General features: G+C 45.1%; 1 long non-coding RNA gene across 4 annotated transcripts; it reads left to right on the top strand.

The window, feature by feature from the left end:
- The first annotated feature begins 6 nt into the window (after positions 1 to 6).
- LOC102378928 lies at positions 7 to 9804 on the top strand. Of its 4 annotated transcripts, none has more exons than XR_001357656.2 (4): positions 7 to 597; positions 3025 to 3129; positions 3999 to 4107; positions 8401 to 9804. It is a non-coding gene; the product is annotated as an uncharacterized LOC102378928 (long non-coding RNA). The 4 variants fall into 4 exon arrangements; XR_003092921.1 differs by having other exon boundaries at positions 3025 to 3133; positions 3990 to 4107; XR_323270.3 differs by having other exon boundaries at positions 4013 to 4107; positions 8401 to 9803.
- The last annotated feature ends 767 nt before the right edge of the window (positions 9805 to 10571 follow it).

Genomic DNA, 10571 nt, shown 5'->3' with positions numbered 1-10571 from the left:
GCCATCCCCCGCCGGGCGGGCACAGGAGACCCAGCGCGTGCGCAGCGCAGCCCCACCCCTCCTTGCCTCGCTGCCGGGGCCGGCGCCCAGACCAAACCTTACGGGGCCGCAGCGGCTCACCGGAAGGAACTAAGCAGAGCTGCTTCCGCAGCGACTGAAGTTCCGGGTGTACCGCGGTGCAGGGATGTTGTCAAGATCCAGTGGTAAATTAGGGAAAGTAGTTAAACATGCTCTTAGCTTTAACCTCAGCACAATAAATAAAATCAAGGATTACGGATCTGAAATCTTTCTAAATTAAATATCGCTTGAATTATAGTTTAATCTAATGCAGAGCAAAAGGAGTAGAGGAGCATTGTTGTCACTGCTAGTGACACCTCTCCAGGGTCTTGAGATGACAACAGTGGATCAGCGTGTTTCATGTCTGTAGAGGACAGTGGGGATAAGGACTAGGTTGTGCGCATGGATCTTGGTGTCTTTCTGCTTGGTTTCACGATCAACAAAACATGCTTAAGCAATTTTCCAAAGGAGGCACGTGCGCTGAACCCTGTGCTGGATCTCCTCATCGGTGTTCACTCTCTGAGAGAGGTGGCTATGGAGGTAAGTGAAGTGGGTGACTACCTCCAGGGTCTTCCCCTCAAAGGTAATTTCAGGAGGGGCATCACCTTCCTGGCCTGGAGCAGGCTAACAGAGCACGTAAATCTTCTTGATGTTGAAACAGAGGCCCAAACTTTGGTAGGCTTCTGCAAAGAGATGTGTGCAGTGTGTGGAAATTCAGGAGATTTTCCACAGCGTGCGCAAGCTTCTTGATAGTCAGGGTGTGCTTCACAGACAACACAAATCATAATAGCACCTCGCTCATACAAAGCACAATAGGAAAGGGGGAGGTGGAGTGATGGCTAGGTTTGGATAGGTGGGGTGTGGCACACCGTGAGGAATCTGAAGAGCAGTTACAATAATTTGCTGCTAGGTTAGCTCAGATGACTTTAGTGCAGGGGTTGGCAGAATATGGCCTGTGGGCTGGATCTGGCCCACCAATTGACTAGGTGCCCGCCAATTGACAATCCTGCCCATGGCTGCCCTCACAGTGCTTCACATGGGGCTGAGCCCAGGCCAGCATGCTCAGTTTACCTGTTGGGCTGCTCCCGGTGCAGCCACCTGGGTGCTGCTCAGCTCCCCTTGCCTCCGGCAGCAGCTCCTCCTCCTCCTGCTCTCCCTACTGTGCTACTCCAGGTTGGGGGGAAGCTTCAGCCTGGAGGTCCCTGCCCCTTTCACCCACTCTGCCTGCCTGGTGTGTGTGATTGAATGGGTGGAAGGCAACCAGGAGCTGGAGCCAGAGCCCCATGCACTCGGGCAGGAATCACCTAGCTGAAGCTTTCTCCCCAACTGGAGCAGTGCAGCAGTGCAGCAGGGGCAGGAGGAGGAGCTGCTGCTGGAGGCGAGGGGAGCTGAGCAGTACCTGGGTGGCTGCAGCTGCACTGGTAGCAGCCCCACCAGTAAGCTGTAAGCACTGGCCAGGGGCAGCCTGGCAGATGCAGGTGAGAGCACGGTGTGGGCTGCCGTGGGCAGGGCTCGGCCCCATGTGGAGCACCACAGGGGCAGCCACAGACTGCATCACCTGGGCAAGCTCTGCTGCACATGTCAGAACCTCCCCTTGGGCAGTAGAGTTGAAGGGGTGGAAAGTTTGTCCACACAGAACAGGAGGGTGGGGAGGAGACATTGCATCCTGAGATGCTGGAGGGTTGCAACTTGGGTAGCTCTTCTGTGTGTGGTGGGGCACACATTAATGGAGAATGAGGTAGGTAACATGGATCAGAGCTAAACCTGCTCTGGAGTGGCATATCTTTAAGCTGTCTAAAGTGTGCTTAAAACTAGGTTCAGGTGTTTGGTGTGTGGACAATCCAGGGGTTAAAATCTCCAGGAGCTGCCTAAAATTAAAGTATAACAAGGCACTTATCTCTTTTAGTATTTGATTCTCACTGAAGAATTAAGTAATCCTCCTTACTCAATAGCAGTTTCAGTTGTATTGCATTATAACTTTGTGGTAATTATCAAAGGGCTTAGGTACCTTAAGCAGGTCTTGGGCAAAATACACCTACATAAAAGATTGCGAACCCTCCTTGCTCAGCTGCCACCACCCTTAGAGGCATGTGAACTCAGTGGCACGTCCCTGTTTCACTTGATTCTGCATGCCCAGAACTGTTACAGTGTGGACAGCGTGGTATCTATTTAATGAATCTACGCAATCAGGATTCATAAACTAAGCATTCATCTGCCTCAGCCTCTGAGGAGCCCAGTCCAGTGGAAGTTCTCTGAGAATGCCTAGCACAAGCACAGGACCAGAGTCTATAAAAAATGGAATTATGAACACTTTCTTTGAAAGTATAGCTGGTATTGGGGCCAGAGGCATAGCAGGCTGCCTGTGCACCCTGGACAGCAGCAATGCACAGGGTAGCTCTAGCTGCTACTGTGTGGATTGCTGTGGCACAGCCAACTACCAGCTGTGGCAGCAGTCATTTTCATGCCCTCCTCCCAAAGGCAGCACCTGGGGTTTGTGTCCTGGCTGCCCCCCTCCAGTTAAATTACCAGTGGGGCTAGTGTTACTGACCACTTTTCCATAATAGCGTAGAAGTGACAGATCTCATCCAGGACATGAAAGGTTACTGAGTACTAGGCCTTCCTCAGCTGGAAGGGATTCAAGTTCATGCACTCCCAAGACAATTCCAGAAAGTGCCCTAACCACGAGGTTGTTAGCTGATACGGAAGGTGGTAGAGACTTTCCTTCCTGTTGAAGCTGGGTAACAAAGAGTTCCAAGATTCGTTGGGCCAGAGAGAAAGAGCACTTGAAGGAACATGACTCTGTAGCCAAATAGTTATATCACACATCTGAGAGAGGGAGGTTGCATTCTCTGCTCCAAGGACTGTTTATGAATTTTACTTTAAATAGTCCTCTGAGAAAATACATAAATAGTCCTTGGAGCAGAGAATAGAACCAACAACAGCCCCTCCCTCCTCCTCCTCCTCCAGCTGTATTCGAAATCAAAAGAACAACAGGATTTGACGCTGTGATCCCCAAATGGATGAAGGCACCTCCCTGTAGCCCTGAATCAGGCATCTAAGCTCCAGTGAGAGGTAGGTAAGCCTAAACACATACCCTTTTTCTATTGGCTAGCTCTAGCTGCCCCCTTCTCAAAGTGCAGGTTCACTTGGATTTATCCTGAGGTGCCTAACTTTCCCCATGTACTATATACAGAGCCCCAGTGCCTAGAACAAGGTTTTGGATTCTATTCAGAAAGGTTAGACATGGCAACATCTGGATTTGAGGTTTCATAGCAAATTAGCAATGCACAAATGTGATGCTGTGACCATTCTGTGCACAAGAACCCACATCGCAAGCTCTAAAATGTAACCAATAGCAATGCCAAGTACAAAAGGATTTTGATAAACATGGATCAAATCATTTTGATAAATGTGGATCAAATCAGATCATTCTCTCAACTCCACCAGCATGTAGGGATAGAAAGGGAGAACCAGTGAGCACTGGGACAGCAAATTATAATGATTTTCAAACTTTCCATACAAATAACAGCCTCCAGGTGGCACCAAAACTCTTCAAGTCCTAAAAGCAAGTCATTCTTTTGAATTGCTTATGGGTGTTCCACATAAAATATAGGATTTCCATGGCTTAACATCAGAAAGTTCAGACCATAACTTATTTGAATTTGAGCTGATAATTTGTAGAAGCTCCCCTTTCAGAGATACTATAGAAATTATCTGGCTAAAATTATAGAATCTCTAGCTAATATTTCCAATTTTTTAAAATTATGAATGATTAAGTTTGCATATTATTATTTGCACATATTCTTTTAATTCAATATCAGCTGTTATAGAACTGTTCATAGTTTAAAATGTAGGCTAACACTGATAGAGTTGCTGCTACCATTTGGTGAATCTCAAAGGATGAAGTATAAAAAATTGCCTGATTATCCAAGTTTATCTAGACTCTTTGACCTAGAATGATGTCTGAGACGCTCATGAGAAGAAGTTTTTGCAGATCAGGAGAAGCTTTTTATTTTCCAGGAGCTTTGGACAAGTCAGAGGGACTTCTGGGTAAGTGCATTTGTCAGGTTTCCTGCCTGCTAGAAGAAAACAAAGAGAAGGGCTCTGTGATGTTAGGTACAATAGCACTGATCTGCTGGTTACAGAGGAGGCTAAGCAGGAATAGAACAAAGAAAACTGAGCACCCTCAGATCCAGATTGGGAAAAAAAAACAATGGGAGCGTCAAGCAGTAGAAATTAGGAGGGAGGACTGAACAACTAGTTGATATGACCCACATAAATGCCCTAGAGAAAATGTGAGAGCTAGAAAAACTGTGTCACTGGAACAACAAGGTGTTGGAGGTATGCCGCTGAGCTCAGTAGCATAATGATGGGTGGGTGAGTGGGACATGAACCCCAGGTGCTGCCCATAGTGGGGGGCACTGGAATGGCACAGGGGTGGGGGTGTACGTCACCTTCCCTTCCCTTGCTTCCCCCTACACCCTGCACCTTTCCTGCAGGAGCTCTGGCTATGGCAGTGGGGAGGGCAGAGATGCAGTAGCAGCATGCAGTGCAGGAGCAGCAGCTAGTGGTTTGCTGCTGCTGGGGCAGATGTCACCTCCTTTTTTTGCTGCCACTGCCCAGGACGCAGTACTAGCCAGTTATGTCCTTGAGTTTTTCCGTGACAGTCATAAAGATCAAAGAAAGTTATCTTTGTCAGAAAGGCAAGCAACAAATAAATGTATTGGCCAGGCCAGATTAAGTTGCATTGAAATATCTGGATACTTTCAAATTTAGCAGCCTGTGCTGTAAGATAGAAGGGTTTTGGGGGAGGGGGGGTTTGGAGAAAAGAAATGAGACTGCAGTCGGATAATTCAAAGAAACAGAATAGGAGGGGTTTTTGTTATTCAAATAGTAAAGAAAATGCAAAATAACAACTGGCACTTTCTTGATGATTTCTGCTAAATACATTTCATTTTGATATTTCACTTTGGTTGCAGCCTTTTAATAGCAAATTAAGGTTCCACCTTAAGCAGTCATGAGCATGCTTTAAGTCAAGTTCACATGTTTGCAGAATCAGCAGCTTAGCTGCTACTACCACTTCTGAGTAATTTGATTTATAAAGCAAATTTAGATTGGTTTAAATGCAGACTTTCAAAGGCAGGTGGCATGAAGAAGAATGCACTGCATTGAAAGCTTGTCTAAGTCTATCCCAGCTATGCGGTTGATTCAAGAAAAGGTATTGCCTACAAAAATCCTTGTACTATAAAGTACTGTTCAAACTAGCTCAGTGAGAAATAATAATTTTACTGGGAGTTTCAGTTCTGTGATTTGTTGTGATTAATTCAATAGCAAGACAAATAATTTAAAACGATTCTACTAGGCTCAGAGATGCTTCATATGTGTCATTTATGTCCAGAACCTAACACGATGCATACTAATCCATGACTAGGGTCCATAGCCCATGAAGTAATAAATGCAAAAATAATATGTATATAAACACTGGCCTAGTCTAGATGAAAATACAAATTAGGATTTCAAGCAGAGACAGCACATACTGTACTCTTTCAGAAAAACATAAGGAAAAAATGTTCCATGTAAAAATGTTTTTGGCAGAAATCTTCAGAGAAATTGGAGCCTTCACAAATCTTTGCATACAATAGTTATAAGAAGAGGTAAAAAGGAAGGTGTCAAGCAATGACTTCCCCTGCAGCAGTGTGTTTTGGTTACTGAAGCACATCTTGAGCAATAGAAAATAACTCAATGAAGGGCAATGCACACTGCAAGCAAAGTACTTGTCTCAGTTTCTTGTTTGGATATGCTTTGTATTTAGATTTGGGTTGGGAAGAAAATGCTTTTCCGGAGACTTTGGTAACAAATTTCTAGTCCTTCTAAAAGAGTATTAGCACTGAGAAAGTTGCTGTCTCTCAGAGGAGAAAGGCCTCTGTAGTTGGAAGCAGCTTAGGGTGGTTATTTTGAACATGGCTGTCAGCTGACAGGTGAAAAGTACAGGTAAAATTGGCAGGCAAAAGAAAGGTAATATCAACAGCTATGGCTCTGAACTGGAGAAAATACAAAAAACTCGCCAAGGAAACAAAGGCCCTCTGTACGTTGCTTTATATACTCCATGGATGCGGGTAGGATTAGTGGCCCTTAACTGATCCTTTTAGGCCTTCTAAATGAAATGAATGCTGTCATAATGGTAATCCTTCAGTGAAGCTCATCTGTGAAACATGAGGGGATTCCTGGACCTGGTTGCTCAGGTGCAGGACAGTCAAGTCGTGGCTGGAGAAGTTCTGGGCAAGTAAAATTAGTAGTGATGGGAGTGGGGTGGGGGAGACGGAGAGGGGGTTAGAACAAATCAGTAGAGAATGTTTTGGTGCAAGACAATGTCCAATAGTTCAAGCATGTTCCCACATCAAAACCAGCTTTTGATATTTTGCAGTTATAGGTACTAAGAGCTCCTGCAGTTTCTGCAAACTGGTATGAAATAATGTTTGCTACATAAAAGCTTTGTCTCACCTGGAGTCTACCATTAAAACCTCTTAATTTTGAATTTTTTTTCTGATCAAGGCTAGAGAGAGAAGCCCTGGTGGTACAGATGCTGAGTTAAGTAGGTTTCAGATGTGAACTCAGGTTAGCAATGAATCAGGCCTGCAATTCCTAAGTAAGTGTTTTGACCATTAGATGATTATGTAAAAATTGAGGTGTACCACTAACTCTGTGGGGTGTCCTCCCTTAGAAGAGCATCCTGGGTTCTCTGGATCCCAAATGGACAGAGGTGCCTAAATTCTGGAGAGGGCAAGAGTTCAGATGCCTACCATGGTTCAGCTTTACCTACTGCTGGTTTCCTATTCAGCATCTGGGCTCTCTGAACTGTCCTTAGGAGGTGCCTAACTCTCCCACTTGACTGTGTCAAGAGTCAGTTATTGATCTCATTCTTTGACTCACCCTTCTAGACCAGGGACCTGCTTTTTAAGTGTGCCAAAGCCTAAAATGGAGGCACCTAAAGTGTCAATCTGGATTTTGCCCTTATGCCCATATATAGGCAGCTAAGTAAAATGCCTCATTTCCAGATCAGCATCCTACAATGTCCTCTCTCTCTCTCTCTCTCTCTCTCTCTCTCTCTCTCTATGGCTGATACCCTGCTCCCAGATGTAGTGTCAGCACTAGATATGAGCCCAGCAGTCTTGCAAGATATATGAACTAGTATACCCACTGTCCATCCAGAGATATTAATCTTGCCACCTGAGACCTGCCAATATGACAAAACATTCCCATTTTAACTGGCTGGGAGTAACTTGCTCCTTTTGCCACTGCTAGATTGTCTCCAGGCATGCCCCTGCACGCACGCTGTGGCACATGGCAAATTGCCTCGGATAGGGTAGGGGAGGCTGGGGCCAGCACCTGGGCTGGCCCCAGCAGCTTTGCCTGGGGGCCTCCTGAGACTGCAGCAGTGGTGATCCAGGCATGCAGAGCCTGGCCAGCATCTGGAGTGTAGCTTTGGCTGCCCAGGCTCTGGTTTTGGGTGGCACAGACTGCAGCCATGTGGGCGGCCCCACTTGTTTTAGTGCAGCTTTTTTTGACACCAGAATCTTTGTAACCCTTCTTTCTTCTGCAGCTACATTTGAACTCATTTCTGCAGCCCACCAGCCAATATTCTGGAGAAAAAGGCTTCAGCTCTGAGTAGCACTTCCCGTGTTGGCACAGTGTTTAATTTTTTTCTATTCCTTTCTGCCAGCTGTTTGGTTAATTTTTGTTTCAGGCTGCTGTTCCTGGTTGATTTTTGTTTCAGTGTATTTTTTAAAGAAAGAAAAAGGCAGTGTGCTTCCTGTCAGAAAATCTTTAGTAAATATTTATTGAGAAAGTGTTATGTTAGTAGTTCTCCCAATAAATATTTATTAGAGGATTAGAACTACTAACCCCTGTACAATTATGGTAAATATTGACTACTGCCAACAGAAAACCAACTCTGAGATACAGTGAACGCTGGGGGTGTGGTAGGACCCAGATAAACTGAGATTTGATCTTACTTTTGAAGTCGCATAGTAATGGCCTCTAACATGGTGGTTATTATACTGCAGGACCTTAGTGAATTTGCTTGGGCTGCTCATATTGAGGAAAGGGTCATTGAATCAGATTGAGGTACATAATTAAAGGGCAAATTTTGCTTCCAAACTGCAAAACATTCTGGGATAAATTCTCAGCAGGTGTAAATTGTCATTACTCATCACTGAATCAATGGAGTTTACACCAGCTGAGGGTCTGTCCAAGCTGTTTTTCCTCTTTGGGTGATGGTGAGTATGTGCTTATTTACTAAAAGGAAATGAGTTTCTAAACATGTCTTGTTTACTTTTATTACAGGCATCATCCTCATAATGATGGATTATGGATCTCATGTGGGCATTGCAAGCCTACAGTTGTGTTTATGTCCTTGAATACAACAACGCCCCTGCTTCACAAAAAACATTCATACAGTTACACAGGGCTGTGTCACTCACATTAATGTTAATGAAATTTACTGCCCCATCATCCAACAGAGATGGGCATACTGCAGCATTTAGCATTTGTGTCCAATCTCATCGCTTAGGTTCATTGTTCAAAATGCAGTTACAGCTTCCACTGGTACTAAATATTTCACTGAATTTTTTAAACCTGAAAAAGATAAGGAATTGTCTTTATATGTAGCCAGATTTGGATAGAATTATATGCGTGTGTGTGTCGCTTAGCATAAAGATAAAATAATAGGTGTGATAATGCTAATTAAAAGTCCATGAGTAAGTTAACTACTTATAAGACCTTAACTAATGGTTTGTACTAATGTAAACCACTGTGTTGCCCTAAGAATTTTGAAGGCTAAAAAAATAAAGCATTATGAAAGACTTGGTATGGGTTGGGGCATTCAGGGTCTTTAATAATAAATAATCTAGACGTTTGTGTTTGAATACTGAAGGGAGCTTCAGCTAATGCCACAGCTTGCTTGCCAAACTCACTGTGCACTTGTCAGCAATCAAACTACCCTGGATAACATTTAACAAATGTCCATGCTGTCCTGATTCAAAACAAAGGCGACATTCATTTGGGGCTGGCATGGTTACCTGCTAAACAACGTGGACAATGTTATTTCTCCAAAATTGTTATTTCTTCACTATAATCATAGGACAGTTACCATGCAACCTGTGGTGATAATATCATATCTAGTCTCAAAATATGCGTTGAAAGAATGCAGCAACTTGTAAGGAGCATCTCAACTAATATTTATAATCTCTTAGGTCAGGACATTAGATATAGGTCATGTTTTCCTTGTCCTTTGTTTTGTTGTTTCCTTCATGTAAGGAACATCATATAACCACATCAGTAAGAAGATTAGAGCTGAGACTGATTCACCTTCCTTCACTCACTCTGCTGTGTCTGGGAACTGCAGAATTCAACGACATGTCTGGGACCTTATGAGCTACGGTGCTTAGGCAAAACAAGATGGACTGAGGATAGGCTATCAGCCTTTGTAGATATCGCTTCCCTAAGTTCTGTCAGTGTCACAAATTGTTCATTCTTACATACAAAATAACTATCTCCCTTCTGTATAAAATACTACAGTATTTTACTATAGTCACCTCAAACACTTCAGTATCTGAATAAAGAAATATCAGAAGGTATAATTTTTGGACCATTGCCCTAAACCACCCTACTACTTTCATATATGTGATTAAGTGTAATTTTTACTTTGATAAAACAGCTACAATTTTAAGAGCAAAAGTAAGGCAGGATTATGACACAGCCAGGGGTAGAGTATCCAAGGATGTGCATGGCCTGAAGAGGACAGTATCTGTCGATAAGCACCACCTGCATGCAGGCAATACCAGTGCTGCTAAGGAGGATGAAAGTTGTGGGACAGGAGGGCAGCAAGCTAAAGAGGAGGGAAAAGATCTCACAGCAGGGACCCACACTGTAGCATAGTGGTCTCCAGCCTTTTTAAGTAGGAGGTCACTTTGTGAATTAAAAAGCACCCCAGGATCTACCTCACCTCTCCCCTCCCCCCAGAAGGTCAGTCTGTGGGGAGGGAAGATGGGGCAAATTGAGGCCGAGAGAGAAAAATCATACTTGGGGGTTCCCTCCAGCAGGTAAATCTGTGGGGGGAGGGGAAAGGGCCATGGAGTGGGGAGCAGATCAAGGCCCCAGGGGGGAGGGAGGTAGTGGGACACAAGCAGGAGCAGGGGCTGGGGTGAGGGGGGCCCTGGCTGGGCTGGGTGGTGGGACACGTGAAGGCCTAGTGAGGCCCTACTTACCTCAGCCCCTGCTCCTGCCTGTGCCCCACTCCTTCCCTCACCACTAGAGTCTCAATCTGCCCCACCCCCCATGGCAGTGAGGGAGAGAGTGGGGCAGGGGCAGGGGCAGGCCCTGCACAGCTGGGGCAGAGTGTGGGGTGTGCCCAGCACAGAGAAGGGGGTGGCTTCTGCTGCTGCATGCACACCGGGAGGGCATGGGGGCCATGCGCCTGGGATCTGCATGCAGGGGAGGCCTGCTGTCACTATGGG

The sequence above is a fragment of the Alligator sinensis genome, unplaced genomic scaffold (genome assembly GCF_000455745.1).
Source record: "Alligator sinensis unplaced genomic scaffold, ASM45574v1 scaffold134_1, whole genome shotgun sequence".
NCBI classification, from domain to species: Eukaryota; Metazoa; Chordata; order Crocodylia; family Alligatoridae; genus Alligator; species Alligator sinensis.
The sequence above is the reverse complement of the archived record's forward strand: the minus strand, read 5'-3'. Positions and strand labels throughout refer to the sequence as shown.